This window comes from Schistocerca gregaria, chromosome 4, assembly GCF_023897955.1.
Source record: "Schistocerca gregaria isolate iqSchGreg1 chromosome 4, iqSchGreg1.2, whole genome shotgun sequence".
In the NCBI taxonomy this organism is placed as follows: domain Eukaryota; kingdom Metazoa; phylum Arthropoda; class Insecta; order Orthoptera; family Acrididae; genus Schistocerca; species Schistocerca gregaria.
Genome location: NC_064923.1, coordinates 707,994,906 through 708,010,145, shown reverse-complemented (window position 1 = coordinate 708,010,145; position 15,240 = coordinate 707,994,906). Strand labels below are relative to the sequence as shown.

The window sequence follows — 15,240 nt, the reverse complement described above, 5'->3', positions numbered from 1 at the left end:
TGCTCATTTTTGAGATTTTGAACGATGACTATTTCCAGTTTGCTGTTTGTTTCCTAATCTGTAGAATTGGATATAATCCAATAATCAAGAGTAAGGCTTTACGAAAGGCTGTCAGCAGTTCCAAATTATGACTAGATTTTCTGAAACACGATCGCTGAACTACTTCGTTTAAATTGTGCATAATATCCATGCGTTTCCGGAGGGGTTGTGAACGCTGATTATGGTAAAAACTTCTATGGAGACAAAAACTCAACTAGACCAGAAGGAGACAAACTTTTAACGTCCAGTATATGATCTGGTCATTATAAATAGAGTAAAAACTAAGTTTCAACAAGAATTTGGTAGGAGATATACTGCGGTATTCCTGTTTTCCTCTTTCCAATAGAACCACCCCGGCGTTCCCTTAACTCAGGGGTCTCCAAACTTTTTAGTCCGCGGGCCACATTGGCTCCTCCATGAAGCCATAAGGGCCAAGATTTACCTAATGGGATTAAAGCACCCTAGCACTCCATGATTAGCGTAATGTAAGGCTAAAGGAAAGATGAAATCGCAAAAATCTAAGGTTGCGGGAATAGCCAGCACTGAAACGAACTACGATTTTTATTTTATTACATAATTTTAATTGGTGAACGTACCTGACCGAAATTCTGGCGTATTTTATTCTGGCGAATTTCACCGACAAAAAAGTATGTCACTGCACATTCTTCGCGAAAGCGTCCTCCAAAGTTAACGAAATCTCAAAATCATTGTTAGAAACACTTTTACTGCAAGACGTAACTGAGGTAGAGTAGTCAACGCATTGTTATCTCAAGCGGCGCAACAATAAGTTTAGTGTTGTAGTCTTGTAGCGGGTAGCACAGCCAGAGCATATATTTGATAGTTCTGTTGCGTGATTGTGTCTATGTTACGAGTGTCTCACGAGTTTTTTTAGTGTTTTATGCGCTGTACTAGTAGGTGAGACGACGAAGTGTGCGGCAATTCAAAGTTTGAATTCGAAGAGACAAGGAAAATCTGAAAATCGAAATACGTATAGCACGAATTGAGTATTTTTTCACTGTATTTTTTAGTGGAACTACAGTGTAATTGTATTTAATTTAGTAATTACAGTACGTTAAAAATATATTCATTGCGTTTTGTTTCGGCAGACTACTACTTTTTCACTATCGCACGGAGAATGGTCTGTCTGTTTATTGTGGGTAGCCACAAGTGTAACCATGACCTTCCGCTTTGTAAAGATAGAGCTCCGACAATGTCGTGGTGTATTGGTCGCGACACGCCTCGAAACTCAATTGTTGTCAGTATAGGTACCACGTCAAGTATTTGGCCGGCCGGATACCGGGGATGTCCGGCCAGCTAACGCGGGCCGGTTTGCCGGCCCTCGCGGGCCGGTTTCGGCCCGCGGGCCGTAGTTTGGAGACCCCTGCCTTAACTAACTGTCCGCCACACTCCTGATTCATCATCGCGCAGCAGCTTGTGATGTAGCAGATGGACATTTTCAGAACTCTAAAGTCGATTGATCTGTGAGTTGACATACCCCAAAAAATGCAGCCCAGCTTGATCACAAAAAAGAGCATCTCTCGATTATGCACATAAGTTGGATCGACAAAAATTACGGAAACACTAAAAACACATTACCATGCATAAAATGGAGTTGGAAAACCGTTGGCATTCAAAACAGCTTCCACTCGTCTCGGAATGCATTAAAGCATGTACTACTATACAGTTTTCAGGATACTACTGTATGGTTTTCAAGAGAGTCTTATATCATTGTTCATGCAAAATAGTAGCCAGTTCAGATAACGATGCGGAAAGTGATTAGCAGTACTCTTCCAAATTAGACCATAAAAGCGCAGTAATATTGAAATCTGGCGACTGTGGTGGTCAGGTGATATTTGACAACTCATCCTCGTGCCCACAAAACCAGTTCTAAACGATGCGAGCTGTGTGAACAAGGGCACTGTCGTCCTGGAACACACCAATGGAAAAAAAACACATTATACCACGGTATCGACCTGATCAGACACAACGTTTACATAATCCTTGGCAGTAATGGGAGCTTGCAGAATAACCATAGGGCCCATTGAATACAACGATATGGCTGCCGAAGTTATCGCCTCACACCTGCCATTTTCACTTTTTGGACGTATGGACGGCCTCAAGTTGGAAACAGTTTTCAACAAGATTTATGCCTCGAAAAGACAGGTTTCCATCGCTCCTTAGCCCGTATTTTATGGCTCCGTTACCACTTTTCCTGTTACGGGTATTTGCGTCACTGACGAATCGTTTCGGAATTCCAGTTCTTCCTGCAATTCCCTCATTATGGAACTTCCTTCGTGTTGATTAATTTTTCTCATGTTGAGGAATGACAAGGAGCGATCTGTTTTACTCGGCAAAAGCTTTCCAAAGCCAAGACTGCATAAATATTTCTTTAATTACAATAACTGGTTTCGACAGGCTTTACTGCCACCTTCAGTCTTTGGGAGCAAAGTCTGTCGAAAGCGGTCACTGTAAATAAAGAAATCGGTGCTGACAGGGTTTGCGAGTTCGACCTTCAGTTCTGCAGTGACTTCAGCAGCTGTCGTCCTCTTATTTTTCGTCACAATCTCTTTAACGATCGTCGGTCACGATCACTCAGCACACACTTTCGCCCGCGTTGTGAGTCAGTGCATGATGTTTTTCCACTCTCCTTGTATGGCTACTTTGGTTACTGAAGCATCCGCCATACGAGCGATAACAATTTGCCCACGTTTCAAATCACTTAGCTCCGACATAATGCACTCACTACACAGAACACTGTTGTGACCACGAATGAAAATGTGTTGAGTACATTTCACAGGTGCCGTTCGTGGTCAAATAAAACAGCACAGCCTGTAGGCTTGGCTATCATATGTATTCGTGTTCAAGCATATATTTCTCGCGGTGTTGTCCAACGCCTGTACTTCAGTTGCCAGTTGCAGAACTTACTGACGTCGAGTAACAGTATCTGGTAAGGAACAGCGCTGTGGACAGATGCTTCTAGCATACCAGTCACAATCGCTATACGAAGCAATGACTTTCCCAGATTTGTTTCCATCGCTCGACCAGTTAAAACCGGTACGCCACATTCCGAAGTGCGAGGTACATGCAGAAGTTTCCCCGATATACACTGGTATAGAGATATGCACGTACAAAGATGGCGGTAGCATCGCGTACACAAGGTATAAAAGGGCAATGCATTGGTGGCACTGAGGTGATTCCTGTGAAAAGATTTCTGATCTTATTATGGCCCCACAATGGGAATTAACAGGCTTTGAACGCGGAATGCTAGTTTGAGCTAGACGTATGGGACATTCCATTTCGCAAATCGTTAGGAATTCCATATTACGAGGTCCACAGTGTCAAGAGTGTGCCGAGAACACCAACCACGAGTCCAAAATTTCAGGCATTACCTCTCACCACGGACAACGCAGTGGTCAATGGCCTTCACTTAACGACAGAAGGCAGCGGCACTGGCGACAAGGTGTCAGTGCTTGCAGGTAAGCTACACTGAGTGAAACAAGCGCAGAAATTAATGTGGGGCGTGCGACGAACGTATCAGTTAGGACAGTCCGGCGAAATTTGGCGGTGACAGGCTATGGCAGCAGACGACCGACATGAGCGCCCTTGCTAACAGCACGACATCGCCTGCAGCGCCTGTCCTGGGCTCGAAATCATATTGGTTGGACCCTAGACGATTAGAAAACAGTGGCCTGGTTAGATGAGTCCCGTTATCTGCTGGTAGAGTCTGACGCAGACCACACGAAGACACGGACCCAAGTTGTCAACAAGGTGCGGACTGTGTTTACATGGAACGAACTGGGTTCAAATGGCTCTGAGCACTTTGGGACTCAGTAGTTGTCATCAGTCCCCTAGTAGTTGTCATCAGTCCCCTAGAACTTGGAACTACTTAAACCTAACTAACCTAAGAACATCACACACATCCATGCCCGAGGCAGGATTCGAACCTGCGACCGCTAGCGCCTAGAACAGCTCGGCCACTCTGGCCGGCTGAACGAACTGGTTCCTCTGCTCCAACTGAACCGATCAATGATTGGAAATGGTTATCTTCGGCTACTTGGAGTCATTTGCACCCATTCATGGTCTTCGTGTTACCAAACAACGATGGAATTTCTATGGATGGCAGTGCACCGTATCACTGGGCCACAATTGTTCACAATTGCTTTACAGAACATTCTGGGCAGTTCGAGTGAATGATTTGGCCACCCAGACTGCCCGACATGAATATCATCGAATATTTATGGGGTATAATCGAAAGGTCTGTTCGAGCACAAAACCCTCAATCGGCAACACTTCCACAGTTATGGAAGGCTATGGAAGCAGCATGGCTCACTATTTCTGCAGGTGACTTCCAACGACTTGTTGAGTACGTGCCATGTCGAGCTGCTGCACTACGCCGGGAAAAAGGGGGTTTTGATACGATATTAGGAGGTGCTCCATGACTTTTGTCACCTCGGCGTTGATCCTGTAGAACGGCGGACACAGTGCTCACGACGCACGTGAAACACATTGCATTAAGAAAGCGTTGGTAAATGCGTAGCTACCCGTTAGCACAACTGGAAGGAGGGGCAGCAGGTTTTTTTTCACAATAGCGGTCATTTCGATAATTGAATTAAGTTCATTTATTCCCCGTAAGGAGGCACACCAACATTTGACGCAACAAGTAAACCGACAATACTAAATGTCGTCAAAAGAAACTTCGATTTCGTATCTAAACATGGATTGCCGCTTGGGGATTTCAGCACCGCTCCTCCCCAGATTTGTTGCAAGTTTTGTTTTCAACAGATTGGAGCAAGTGGAGGATACTCTATAAATTCGAGGTTTGTTTAGTTGTGTGCGTCATTAGCGACTCTACTTCATCATGGGTGCTCCAGAGCACCGTTACTAATTTCGTATAGCTGTGCCAACAGGAGAAACTTGTATTATTCGTGAATGGTGTTAATAACTGAATGACAGACGCTCAGTAACTGTTGAACAGCCGAACTCTGACGTTTTACATTTTCGGGGTAGTTGTTGTTGTTGTTGTGGTCTTCAGTCCAAAGACTGCTTTGATGCAGCTCTCCATGCTACTCTATCCTGTGCAAGCTTCTTCATCTCCTAGTACCTACTGCAACCTACATCCTTCTGAATCTCCTTAGTGTATTCATCTCTTGGTCTCCCTCTGCGATTTTTACCCCCCACACTGCCCTCCAATACTAAACTGGTGATCCCTTAATGCCTCAGAACATGTCCTACCAACCGATGCCTTCTTCTAGTCAAGTTGTGCCACAAATTCCTCTTCTCCCCAGTTCTATTCAATACCTCCTCATAGTTATGTGCTCTACCCATCTAAACTTCAGCATTCTTCTGCAGCACCACATTTCGAAAGCTTCTTTCTCTTCTTGTCTAAACTAGCTATCGTCCATGTTTCACTTCCATACATGGCTACACTCCATACAAATACTTTCAGTAAAGACTTCCAGACCCTTAATCTATACTCGATGTTAACAAACTTCTCTTCTTCAGAAACGCTTTCTTTGCAATTGCCAGTCTACATTATATATCCTCTCTACTTCGACCATCATTAGTTATTTTGCTCCCCAAATAGCAAAACTCATCTGCTACTTTTAATTGTCTCATTTCCTACCCTAATTCCCTCAGCATCACCTGATTTAATTCGATTACATTCCATTATCCTCGTTTTGCTTTTGTTGATGTTCATCCTTTCAAGACACTGTCCATTCCGTTCAACTGCTCTTCCAAGTCCTTTGCTGTCTCTGACAGAATTACAATGTCATGGGCGAACATCAAAGGCGCGTCAGTCTGGAACCGCGCGACCGCTACAGTCGCAGGCTCGAATCCTGCCTCGGGCATTGGATGTGTGTGATGTCCTTAGGTTAGTTAGGTTTAAGTAGTTCTAAGTCTAGGGGACTGATGACCTCAGATGTTAAGTCCCATTGTGCTTAGGAGCCATTTGAACAATTTTTGAACCTCAAAATTTTATTTCTTCTCCGTGGATTTTAATGCCTACTCCGAATTTTTCTTTCGTTTCAAATGTGTAAACCTATAGGGGAAGGGGAGGAATGGAGGGTGACAGGGGGAGACAGAGGGAGGGGGAGGGACAGAGGGAGGGAGAGAGGGAAAGAGAGAAGTCAGCAGAGTACGTCAGTTACTGATGAGTCTCAGTGTCTTGTTCTACTGTTTAGAATACTTCCTGAGATAAATGCGTACACTACTGCGAAAAGCCACGTAGTTTCTGATGGTGGAAATGAGATTACGATGGACAAGAGGTCCGATACCGCCATATGATTTCTCTAAAAACACCGCAGAGATATCCTGATGTATACCGGCAAAATGGAATATAAAGGGTGACTGGAAATGTATGCTGACAAACTTACCCTTTTTATCTATTATCTTTCGGAAACGGAAAAAGAAGGACGGAAGATCAGCGTTTAGCTTTCCGTAGACTCGTTGGAGACCGAACCAGCCGCTCGGACAGGACGATGCCGAAGGAACTCAGTTATGTCCTTTTCATAGGAACATCCCAACATAGAACTCGAGCGATTTACTGGATGCAGGTTGTGATGCGAACGTTTATGTCGAAATTTCCACGTGCTATAATAAAACTCAATTAATTGATAAAGGTAGCCAATCTAATTAATTCCCAGCGACAACGAGAGTAGGGGTATGGTTAAAGTTAACATCAGTGCCTGTCGTGTCTAGCTACACTACTGGCCATTAAAATTGCGACACCAAGAAGAAATGCAGTTGATAAACGGGTATTCATTGGACAAATATATTATACTAGAACTGACATGTGATTACATTTTCACACAATTTGGGTGCATACATCCTGAGAAATCAGTACCCAGAACAACCACCTCTGGCCGTAATAACAGCCTTCATACGCCTGGGCATTGAGTCAAGAGTGCTTGGATGGCGTGTATAGGTACAGCTGCCCATGCAGTGTCAACACGAAACCACAGTTCATCAAGAGTAGTGACTGGCGTATTGTGACGAGCCAGTTGCTCGGACACCATTAAACACACTTTCTGTATCCAGAAAGGTCCGTACAGGACCTCAAACATGCGGTCGTGCATTATCCTGCTGAAACGTAGCGTTTCGCAGGGATCGAATATGGGGTTGAGCCACGGGTCGTAACACATCTGAAATGTAACGTCCACTGGTCAAAGTGCCGTCAATGCGAACAAGAGGTGACCGAGACGTGTAGCCAATGGCACCCCATACCATCACGCCGGGTGATACGCCAGTATGGCGATGACGAATACACGCTTCTAATGTGCGTTCACCGTGATATCGCCAAACACGGATGCAACCATCATGATGCTGTAAACAGCACCTGGATTCATCCGAAAAAATGACGTTTTGCCATTCGTGCACCCAGGTTCGTCGTTGAGTACACCATCGCAGGCGCTCCTGTCTCTGATGCAGCGTCAAGGATAACCGCAACCATGGTCTCCGAGCTGATAGTCTATGCTGCTGCAAACGTCGTCGAACTGTTCATGCAGATGGTTGTTGTCTTGCAAACGTCCCCATCTGTTCACTCAGGGATCGTGACGGGGCTGCACGATCCGTTACAGCCATGCGGATAAGATGCCGACTGCTAGGGATACGAAGCCGTTGGGATCCCCCACGGCGTTCCGTATTACCCTCCTCAACCCACCGATTCCATATTCTGCTGACAGTCGTTGGATCTCGACCAACGCGAGGAGCAATGTCGCGATACGATAAACCACAATCGCGATAGGCTACAATCCGACCTTTATCAAAGTCAGAAACGTGATGGTGCGCATTTCTCCTCCTTACACGATGCATCACAACAACCATTCACCAGGCAACGCCGGTCAACTGCTGTTTGTGTATGAGAAATCGGTTTGAAACTTTCCTCATGTCAGCACGTTGTAGGTGTAGCCACCAGCGCCAACCTTGTGTGAATACTCTGAAAAGCTAATCATTTGCATATCACAGCATCTTCTTCCTGTCGTTTAAATTTCGCATCTGTAGCATGTCATCTTCGTGGTTTAGCAATTTTAATGGCCATTAGTGTACTATATTTCCCTACCAATTTCTCATTCTGTAGGCTGCTTCAGATGTGTACTGGGAATCCTATTGAGTACATGTTGAGCGGAGGCCAGCAGAACAGGGGAAAGCGAGCTGGAGTCTGGTCACTAAGGCGTTTGGAGTCCTCTTCGAAGGCGGGCACAGCCACTACGACAGAGTAAGGAGGAGTTTGGTAAAATTTGGAACCAGTATATTGCGTGCGGGTTTAGCTGCGCTGGAGAGGTGCCAGCCGTGTTTGCTTTCTAAATGACAGGAAGCTGTTGTGTACTGTTTTTAAGCGGTGCGTACACTGGCGCCAGGAGACACTCTCGAGGTAACATCGACGGTGCGTACAGTATCTTGATGTCCTGCGCCGTGCAGGAAGCACATACTCTGGGAACGCTAGGCCAAGGATGGCGCAAAGATACGACTTATGAAGTGGAGTGAGAGGAGAGACCATGCGCTTTCTTTGTGCTTAAAACCATGGCACTCACAGCCGTCAGGCTGTCGCCATGCTAATTGAATTGCTGTTTACTCTGCTAACAAGGGAACCTCCCCATCGCACACCCCTCCGATTTAGTTATATGTTGGCACAGTGGATAGGCCTTGAAAAACTGAACACAGATCAATCGAGAAAACAGGAAGAAGTTGTGTGGAACTATGAAAAAAATAAGCGAAATATACTAACTGAGTAGTCCATGCGCAAGGTAGGCAACATCAAAGAAAGTGTGAACTCAGGATCGCAGTGGTCCTGTGGTTAGCGTGAGTAGCTGCGGAACGAGAGGTCCTTGGTTCAAGCCTTCCCTCGAGTGAAAAGTTTACTTTTTTTTTATTTTCCCAAAGTTATGATCTGTCCGTTCGTTCATTGACGTCTCTGTTCACTGCAATAAGTGTAGTGTCTGTGTTTTGCGACCGCACCGCAAAACCGTGCGATTAGTAGACGAAAGGAGGTGCCTCTCCAATGGGAACCGAAAACATTTGATCGCAAAGTCATAAGTCAACCGATTCCTCCACAGGAAAACACGCCTGATATACTCTATACGACACTGGTGACGGCATGTGCGTCACATGACAGGAATATGTTGTCGGCCCACCTAACTTGTACACTTGGCGAATGGGTGAAAAGATACTTCTACCTTGCCCGATTTAGGTTTTCTTGTGGGTGTGATAATCACTCCGAAAAAAGTGATGAAAACATAAGAGTTTGTCACATAAACTGCAACAAATGAATGCAACAGTTTCACAGTCGCACAGTTTTCCCTGTGCTCGGTCAAAACATATGTTTTGTTTCGATGTTTGTTTAGGTGTAGCGTCCCCATACTACGGCGCAATTGCCTCGCATCGGACGGACAGATAATAATTGTCTGAAAATAAATCTTTTCACACGATGGAAGACTTGAACCAAGGACCTCTCATTCGGCAGCTGCTCACGCTAACCACGGGACCACGGCGCTCCTGAGCTCGTACTTTCCTTGTTGTTGCCTATCTTGGCCGTGGACTTCTTAGTTTGTATATTTTACCTATTTTCTTCATAGTTCCAAACAACTTCTTCCTGTTTTTTCGATCGATCTGTGTTCAGTTTTTCAAGGCCTATCCACTGTGCCAACTTATAACTAAATCTGAGGGGGGTACGATGGGGAGGTTTCCATGTAAGAAACAGTATGAGCAGGTACCATACGATAATATTAATAAATTCTGGAGTGGGAAAATAGAACTCGTTTGTGTGTATATGGAAAAGGCCAGATTGGCTTAAACTCGAAGTAGGACAGATGTTGGGATTCAGAAGTCGTCTGTATCTGACTCCAGCATTAAAGCTCCCACGATTGGTTAATTATATTAAAACTAAGTATGAAGGGGAGATTGTTGTGTCGTTAGAATGGCTCTGACCGGTCGGCACTCAAAAGAAATCATTGTCACTAACGACCAAACTCATGCACAATGCTCACACACAAAAAAAAGAGTGAAAATTCGGCTTCTTGTTGGGATCTCTATGAGGAACTCACTTCCATTCGCAACTCAGCAATAGGGATGTGAAAAACTGACCGGTTAAAATCGATACTGGCATTTTAGTTCTGAATAACCGATATATTTCGGTATTTGTTTGGTCTCGCTTATAACAAGTGTTTTTTCTTAGTTGTTATTAATAACCGAGCTAATTAAACTAAATATCAATAGCAGTGCTATTTCTTGTCTTTTAAACAACCTTATTTTTTTTAAAAAAAAGGAGTAATTTTTTTTTACTTGTTACTTGCCTTTAAATATGTTCGTTGATCTGGACGAAGTGGCTTTATGCGGAGCCAAGGAAACGAAAGAATATTCTACTGAGCAGGAAGTTACTCATTTTCTTTTATTTAACAGAAAAGAAGAAAGAGATTATCAATGTTTATATGTCCGCTTAATTAAAAAAATTATCTGATTGGCAACAACCGTACTTTCTGCATAACTGACTAATGTGTATACCGCTAAACTCACTCCCCCTTTTAATGCCAAAGGCAGTCATACACAGTCAATGGCTGGAGGGAAAACATTCGCTAATTCTCTATTCACAAACATAAACATTTCTTTACTCGTTCAAAAGTTTTGTAAGCATTCATAGTCTCTGAAATTTTGCAGTACTATGGCAAATTACCCTCAGGCGTGCACTTCACAGTGGTTTGCTGAGTATAGGTATAGTTGTAATCAAATGATTTTCCACACCTCATCGCTTCGGACTTTACAGACTCTTGTAATTTAGGAAGTGTAACAAAACAGTTTCGAAAACATTAACTGGCGAGGATGAGAGTTTTACATGCTTCTTCCCATACAACCTCGTCCTCTTTCTCTACCTCCTGACACTCTTTTCCATAAACAAATCGTATCCATTAAAAATATCAAGAACGTTCTGATTATTTCCCTTCATCATGCAGACGAAATCGGGCAGTTGAATTACAGACAAAAAAATGGTTCAAATGGCTCTGAGCACTATGGGACTTAACTGCTCAGGTCATCAGTCCCCTAGAACTTAGAACTACTTAAACCTAACTAACCTAAGGACATCACACACATTCATGTCGGAGGCAGGATTCGAACCTGCGACCGCAGCGGTCGCGCTGTTTCAGACTGTAGCGCTTAGAACCGCTCGGCCACTCAGGCTGGCGATTTACAGACAACATCCGAGAAAAAAAACTGACGTTCGCTATTATTTAAGCTATGGCAGATGTTGTAAAACTCAATCTACGCAACGTAGCGTAACACCAAAGGCTTAATATCTGTATAAGGTCATGGATAATTCCGAAAAATCAATATTTTCAAATTCGGGAAACAGCAACTTTTTGATTAATAACACAAAATTCGTTAAGCTACCAATCACCAGTTATTTATTTAATCAGTTTACAAAATACAATCCTAGTCCTTTAATTACGTAAACTATTACATAAACGACGAAGTCACAGGATCGACAGCTGCACCCGACGTAAACAAGAGGAGTAGACTGAAAGAGACGTTTAAATACATTCTTGTAAGATGCAGCATGCAAGTATGTATACTGAATAAGGCTGTATAAGGTATTTTTGTCTGAAACAGAAGAAACTAAATGGTATTCACGTCGGCAGAGATTACTGTAACGTTTCATACCGCACATCTAGTTTCAGAGTCCTGGTTGTAGCGAACTGAAAATATCTTTCCCTGTTGACAACGGGCATTATTTGTAAACAGTTCACAGATTTCTGCACCAGCACAATCATTTCGACTGACAAAAGGTACCGGTACTGTCGTAGTTTCGAAGAACGGAACCAAATACATTTCATTCAGCAAATTGACATGACAGTTTTTATACTTACTGCTTAAGAGAACGCGAATGCGCCCTATCTCTGTTTCCTGCACCGCATGCGCTACATAAACGTGTCGAATGTACCGGTAATTTGTATTCGACAATTGTCGCGGCGCGTAGACAACTGTGTGGACAAGAACACGTGACTGCAGCGGCGCCCGTGGCGTTTCGAGAAAACAGATGGAGGCCCCTAGTGTACGCGTTTAACAGCAGATGGCGGTTGATGCCAGCGTAGGTTCAGGCGGCTTTATTAGACACGTGGGTAGCATGTCGTTATCCGAACACAATATAAATACATAGATCTCGAATTTATAACACACCCTGATACCTCCGTGTGTTGAAGTGGACCGATAAGTTGTCTTCTTCGTGCCTCTGTTAGTTTACATCAGAAACTGACGTCAACAAAAGCTCATTCAAGGGGCATTTATTTACTAGAAGTACCCAATGCTACTCATAGTACTAGCAGTTTACTCACGTGACGTGCAGCCCAGGAAGCGCCTTCCGGAGGCGGAAGTACTGGAAGCCGCCGGCCGCACCACTGACAGTTGGCAAGGATCGGGCGGGTCTAGGCGTCCCTCTCACTCCCTCCCACTCGAGTTACGTAACAAGAAGCGGCCGCGACTTGCCAGTCCGGACACCAGTTCCTTAACTAAAGCAGCTGCACCTGATCTTACGTAACCTGGCAGCGGTAAGGAAATTAATTTCACTGGATGTCTGTAGTTCTCCACTGAAATTAGAGCCTTTGTATCCGTGGCTGCGCCCAAATGCTAATACATTTCCCACCACAAAGAGACACAACTTAAATCACTCCACTGACTGAAGTACAGTACGAGAAAAGGTCTTGTTGGATAATTTCCGAGTGCTATAGTAAAGTGGCAGCACATGGAAGTAGACAGAAGATTGAAAGTAACCATTTAAAAAAGTACCTTCAACTTAGCAAAACCCGGAAAGGATGAAGATTGTTAATGCACGTCATATGCTATACCATAAGATTTTAAAGAAAATTTTAGGAATAATACAGCAGCAGAAAAAAAGAATAATGAAGGTGCAGTCTGTTGTTCTGTTTTAAAGTTCGAGAAGAATATACAAAATGTGTTAATTCGTCTATACCCAGGAAAACACTTAAAAACAATTCCTCTCTACATATTTTATGAATGCTTTAACAGGAATAATTCTCACCTATATGGAAAAAATTGAATTAAAGAATGACTGCTGGAATTTCGGTAGTCGAAGGGAAAACCAAGGGAACTAAGAAAGGAAAATAAGGACAGGTTGAAACATTTATAAAAACGAGTTAATAAATTTCTCAGAGTGAATATGTGTAACATAGCAGAAAGATCTAGGAATGATCGTTAATCGTGTCTTAATAAAGGCCTGAAGTTTTGGACCAGCAAACATTAGGGTCGTCATAACTGTGAAATGAATTTTTCCTCCTTTATGTACTTGGAACAGTCAGAAAATCAAGTTACCGCTTCAAACCATTTCTCAACTGCCGATCATGGGAAATGTATGAAATTTCTACGAAAGTCCCATTTTGTTCTATAAAGTAACCGAAATTAAATGAGAAAATAATATATAGTTTTTATATCAAGCTATAATGGTCTTATCATCCACTACTCCCTGCTCTTCGTTTAGTTAATTAAAAAGTTTTGGCTGTTTTGTAAATACAAGACATAAGATGTACCTCTTACAAGTCTTCTGTCAGTGGCAGCTCAAGATAATTTTCTGATAAGGCGTCACACGAATCCCTGTCCGTAACAGCCATCCTAGCCACTTGCATATCCTATTTCGTAACCGGTGGATTGAAATCTTCCCTTTACTACTGTAAAACTATCAGGAAATTTTCGGGTGACCCTCTCTACGTTTTCATTGAAATGTCCCGCCACGGCTTGTCCTACGATTGAGTACGTAAAAGCAGTCTGTTACTATGTTTGGTTCAAGTTTAACACTTGGCATCATCCAAATTATTTCGCTTTCGAAATCGGTACTAACCGCACCAGATACTATTGAATTATTTACGGCAGTACAAGGTGTTTCATAAAGGTCTTATCCACTGTAACTTAAACGAAATAATATGTGAAAGAAACATGTATTTAGGTAGAAAAACATAAGAAAGGTTACTGTTCTACAGCGTTCTGAACATTGTTTAATTTTACAGGAGAGGAACGAGTTACAATTTTATAAAAAAGAACTGTAGTTTCCTACCATGTGCCTGATGTATTTGAACCAACGGTTTACAAATCAATTTAAACCAAATAGCTATTAATTTTAGATAGAGAGCTTGAAACATGCAACGTTTTAGGGGTGGATACAACGTGTTGGTATAACTGGTTGTATTAGATGGGTATTCTGGTGGCGGAATGTTCATTTAAGTAAGGTGTTCAAATGAGTGTCCACCTTCCTGAAAGCACAACTCAGTGTGTCTTCTAAACGACGTGCGGACGAGATGTAAAACTGCTGGTGCCACGGAGTGACGAACTTCCTTGGTGCACTGTTTGGCGTCATTTTCGATTAGCCTGAATAGTGTATCTTTGCACTCCAGAACGAAATGCACAACAAACGAGTTTAGGTCTGCCATCGATATTGACCTGGGATGAATACGGTTACCAGACGTCCGCATTTATGTTGACATGTTCTCATTTTCGATGTTTAATGCAGCGTCCGCATACATTTCTGCTAATTTCCGCATCTTTGAGTATTGGGAATGAAGATCTATTGATTTTTGTATTCATCTGGTATCGTCAACAATTTATGTACTTTATACCTCAGTCCTTGAATTACATCATTTGTTATCAGCTTAAAATAGGTCTGTTACGCTCAGAAAACCAAAAACATAGATTTATATTGCGTACAAATTATGTTTCCATCGTTTTAGCTTCTAGATATCTGCTTCGACCATAGGTAGTGTCTATCTTCAAAGCATATCTGTGATGTACACGTGCTCTTTGTTTTTGTGTGATACACGTGTTTTTAGCGAACTCGTTGATTATCCAGCTGCATCTTTATTTTCCGTATTCCGTATTCAGCTCATTGGGTAAGTTTCTTGAGTTTCAAAATATTGCTGATGACACAGAAATATAGTTCAGTTTTGTAAGTGAAGACTTTTTCATGCAATAGCTGAACCACTCGTTTTGCTCATTCTTTGTTTCACTTTTGTGTAAGATAATTTCCCATCATGCCAGGGAGGAATTGTGCATTTACGAATAAACTCCAAGAAAAATATCCGATATTTCGTTCTGGAAGAGTTCAACTGGAAGCAGAATCTACGGTTTGTTGCCCAGGGATCTATGTATCTGTAGCAAATCATGGCGCCAGTGACATGAAAGTGCAAAGGAAAACAGAAAAACATATATGAA

The 15,240-nt window shown here is 42.9% G+C and overlaps 1 protein-coding gene across 7 annotated transcripts in view; it reads right to left on the bottom strand.

Annotated features, from left to right (window-relative positions):
• LOC126268080 (H(+)/Cl(-) exchange transporter 4) overlaps nt 1-12,448 on the bottom strand; it is a 436,467-nt gene extending 424,019 nt beyond the window's left edge. For 2 of the 7 annotated variants that reach the window (XM_049973559.1, XM_049973558.1), the window contains exon 1: nt 12,360-12,448. The gene's annotated coding sequence lies outside the window, so the exon portion shown is untranslated. Of the gene's footprint in view, nt 1-11,894; nt 12,029-12,359 lie in introns of those variants that run through there. The other 5 variants (XM_049973552.1, XM_049973560.1, XM_049973563.1 and 2 more) reach the window with 5 other exon arrangements.
• Nucleotides 12,449-15,240: the final 2,792 nt, after the last annotated feature.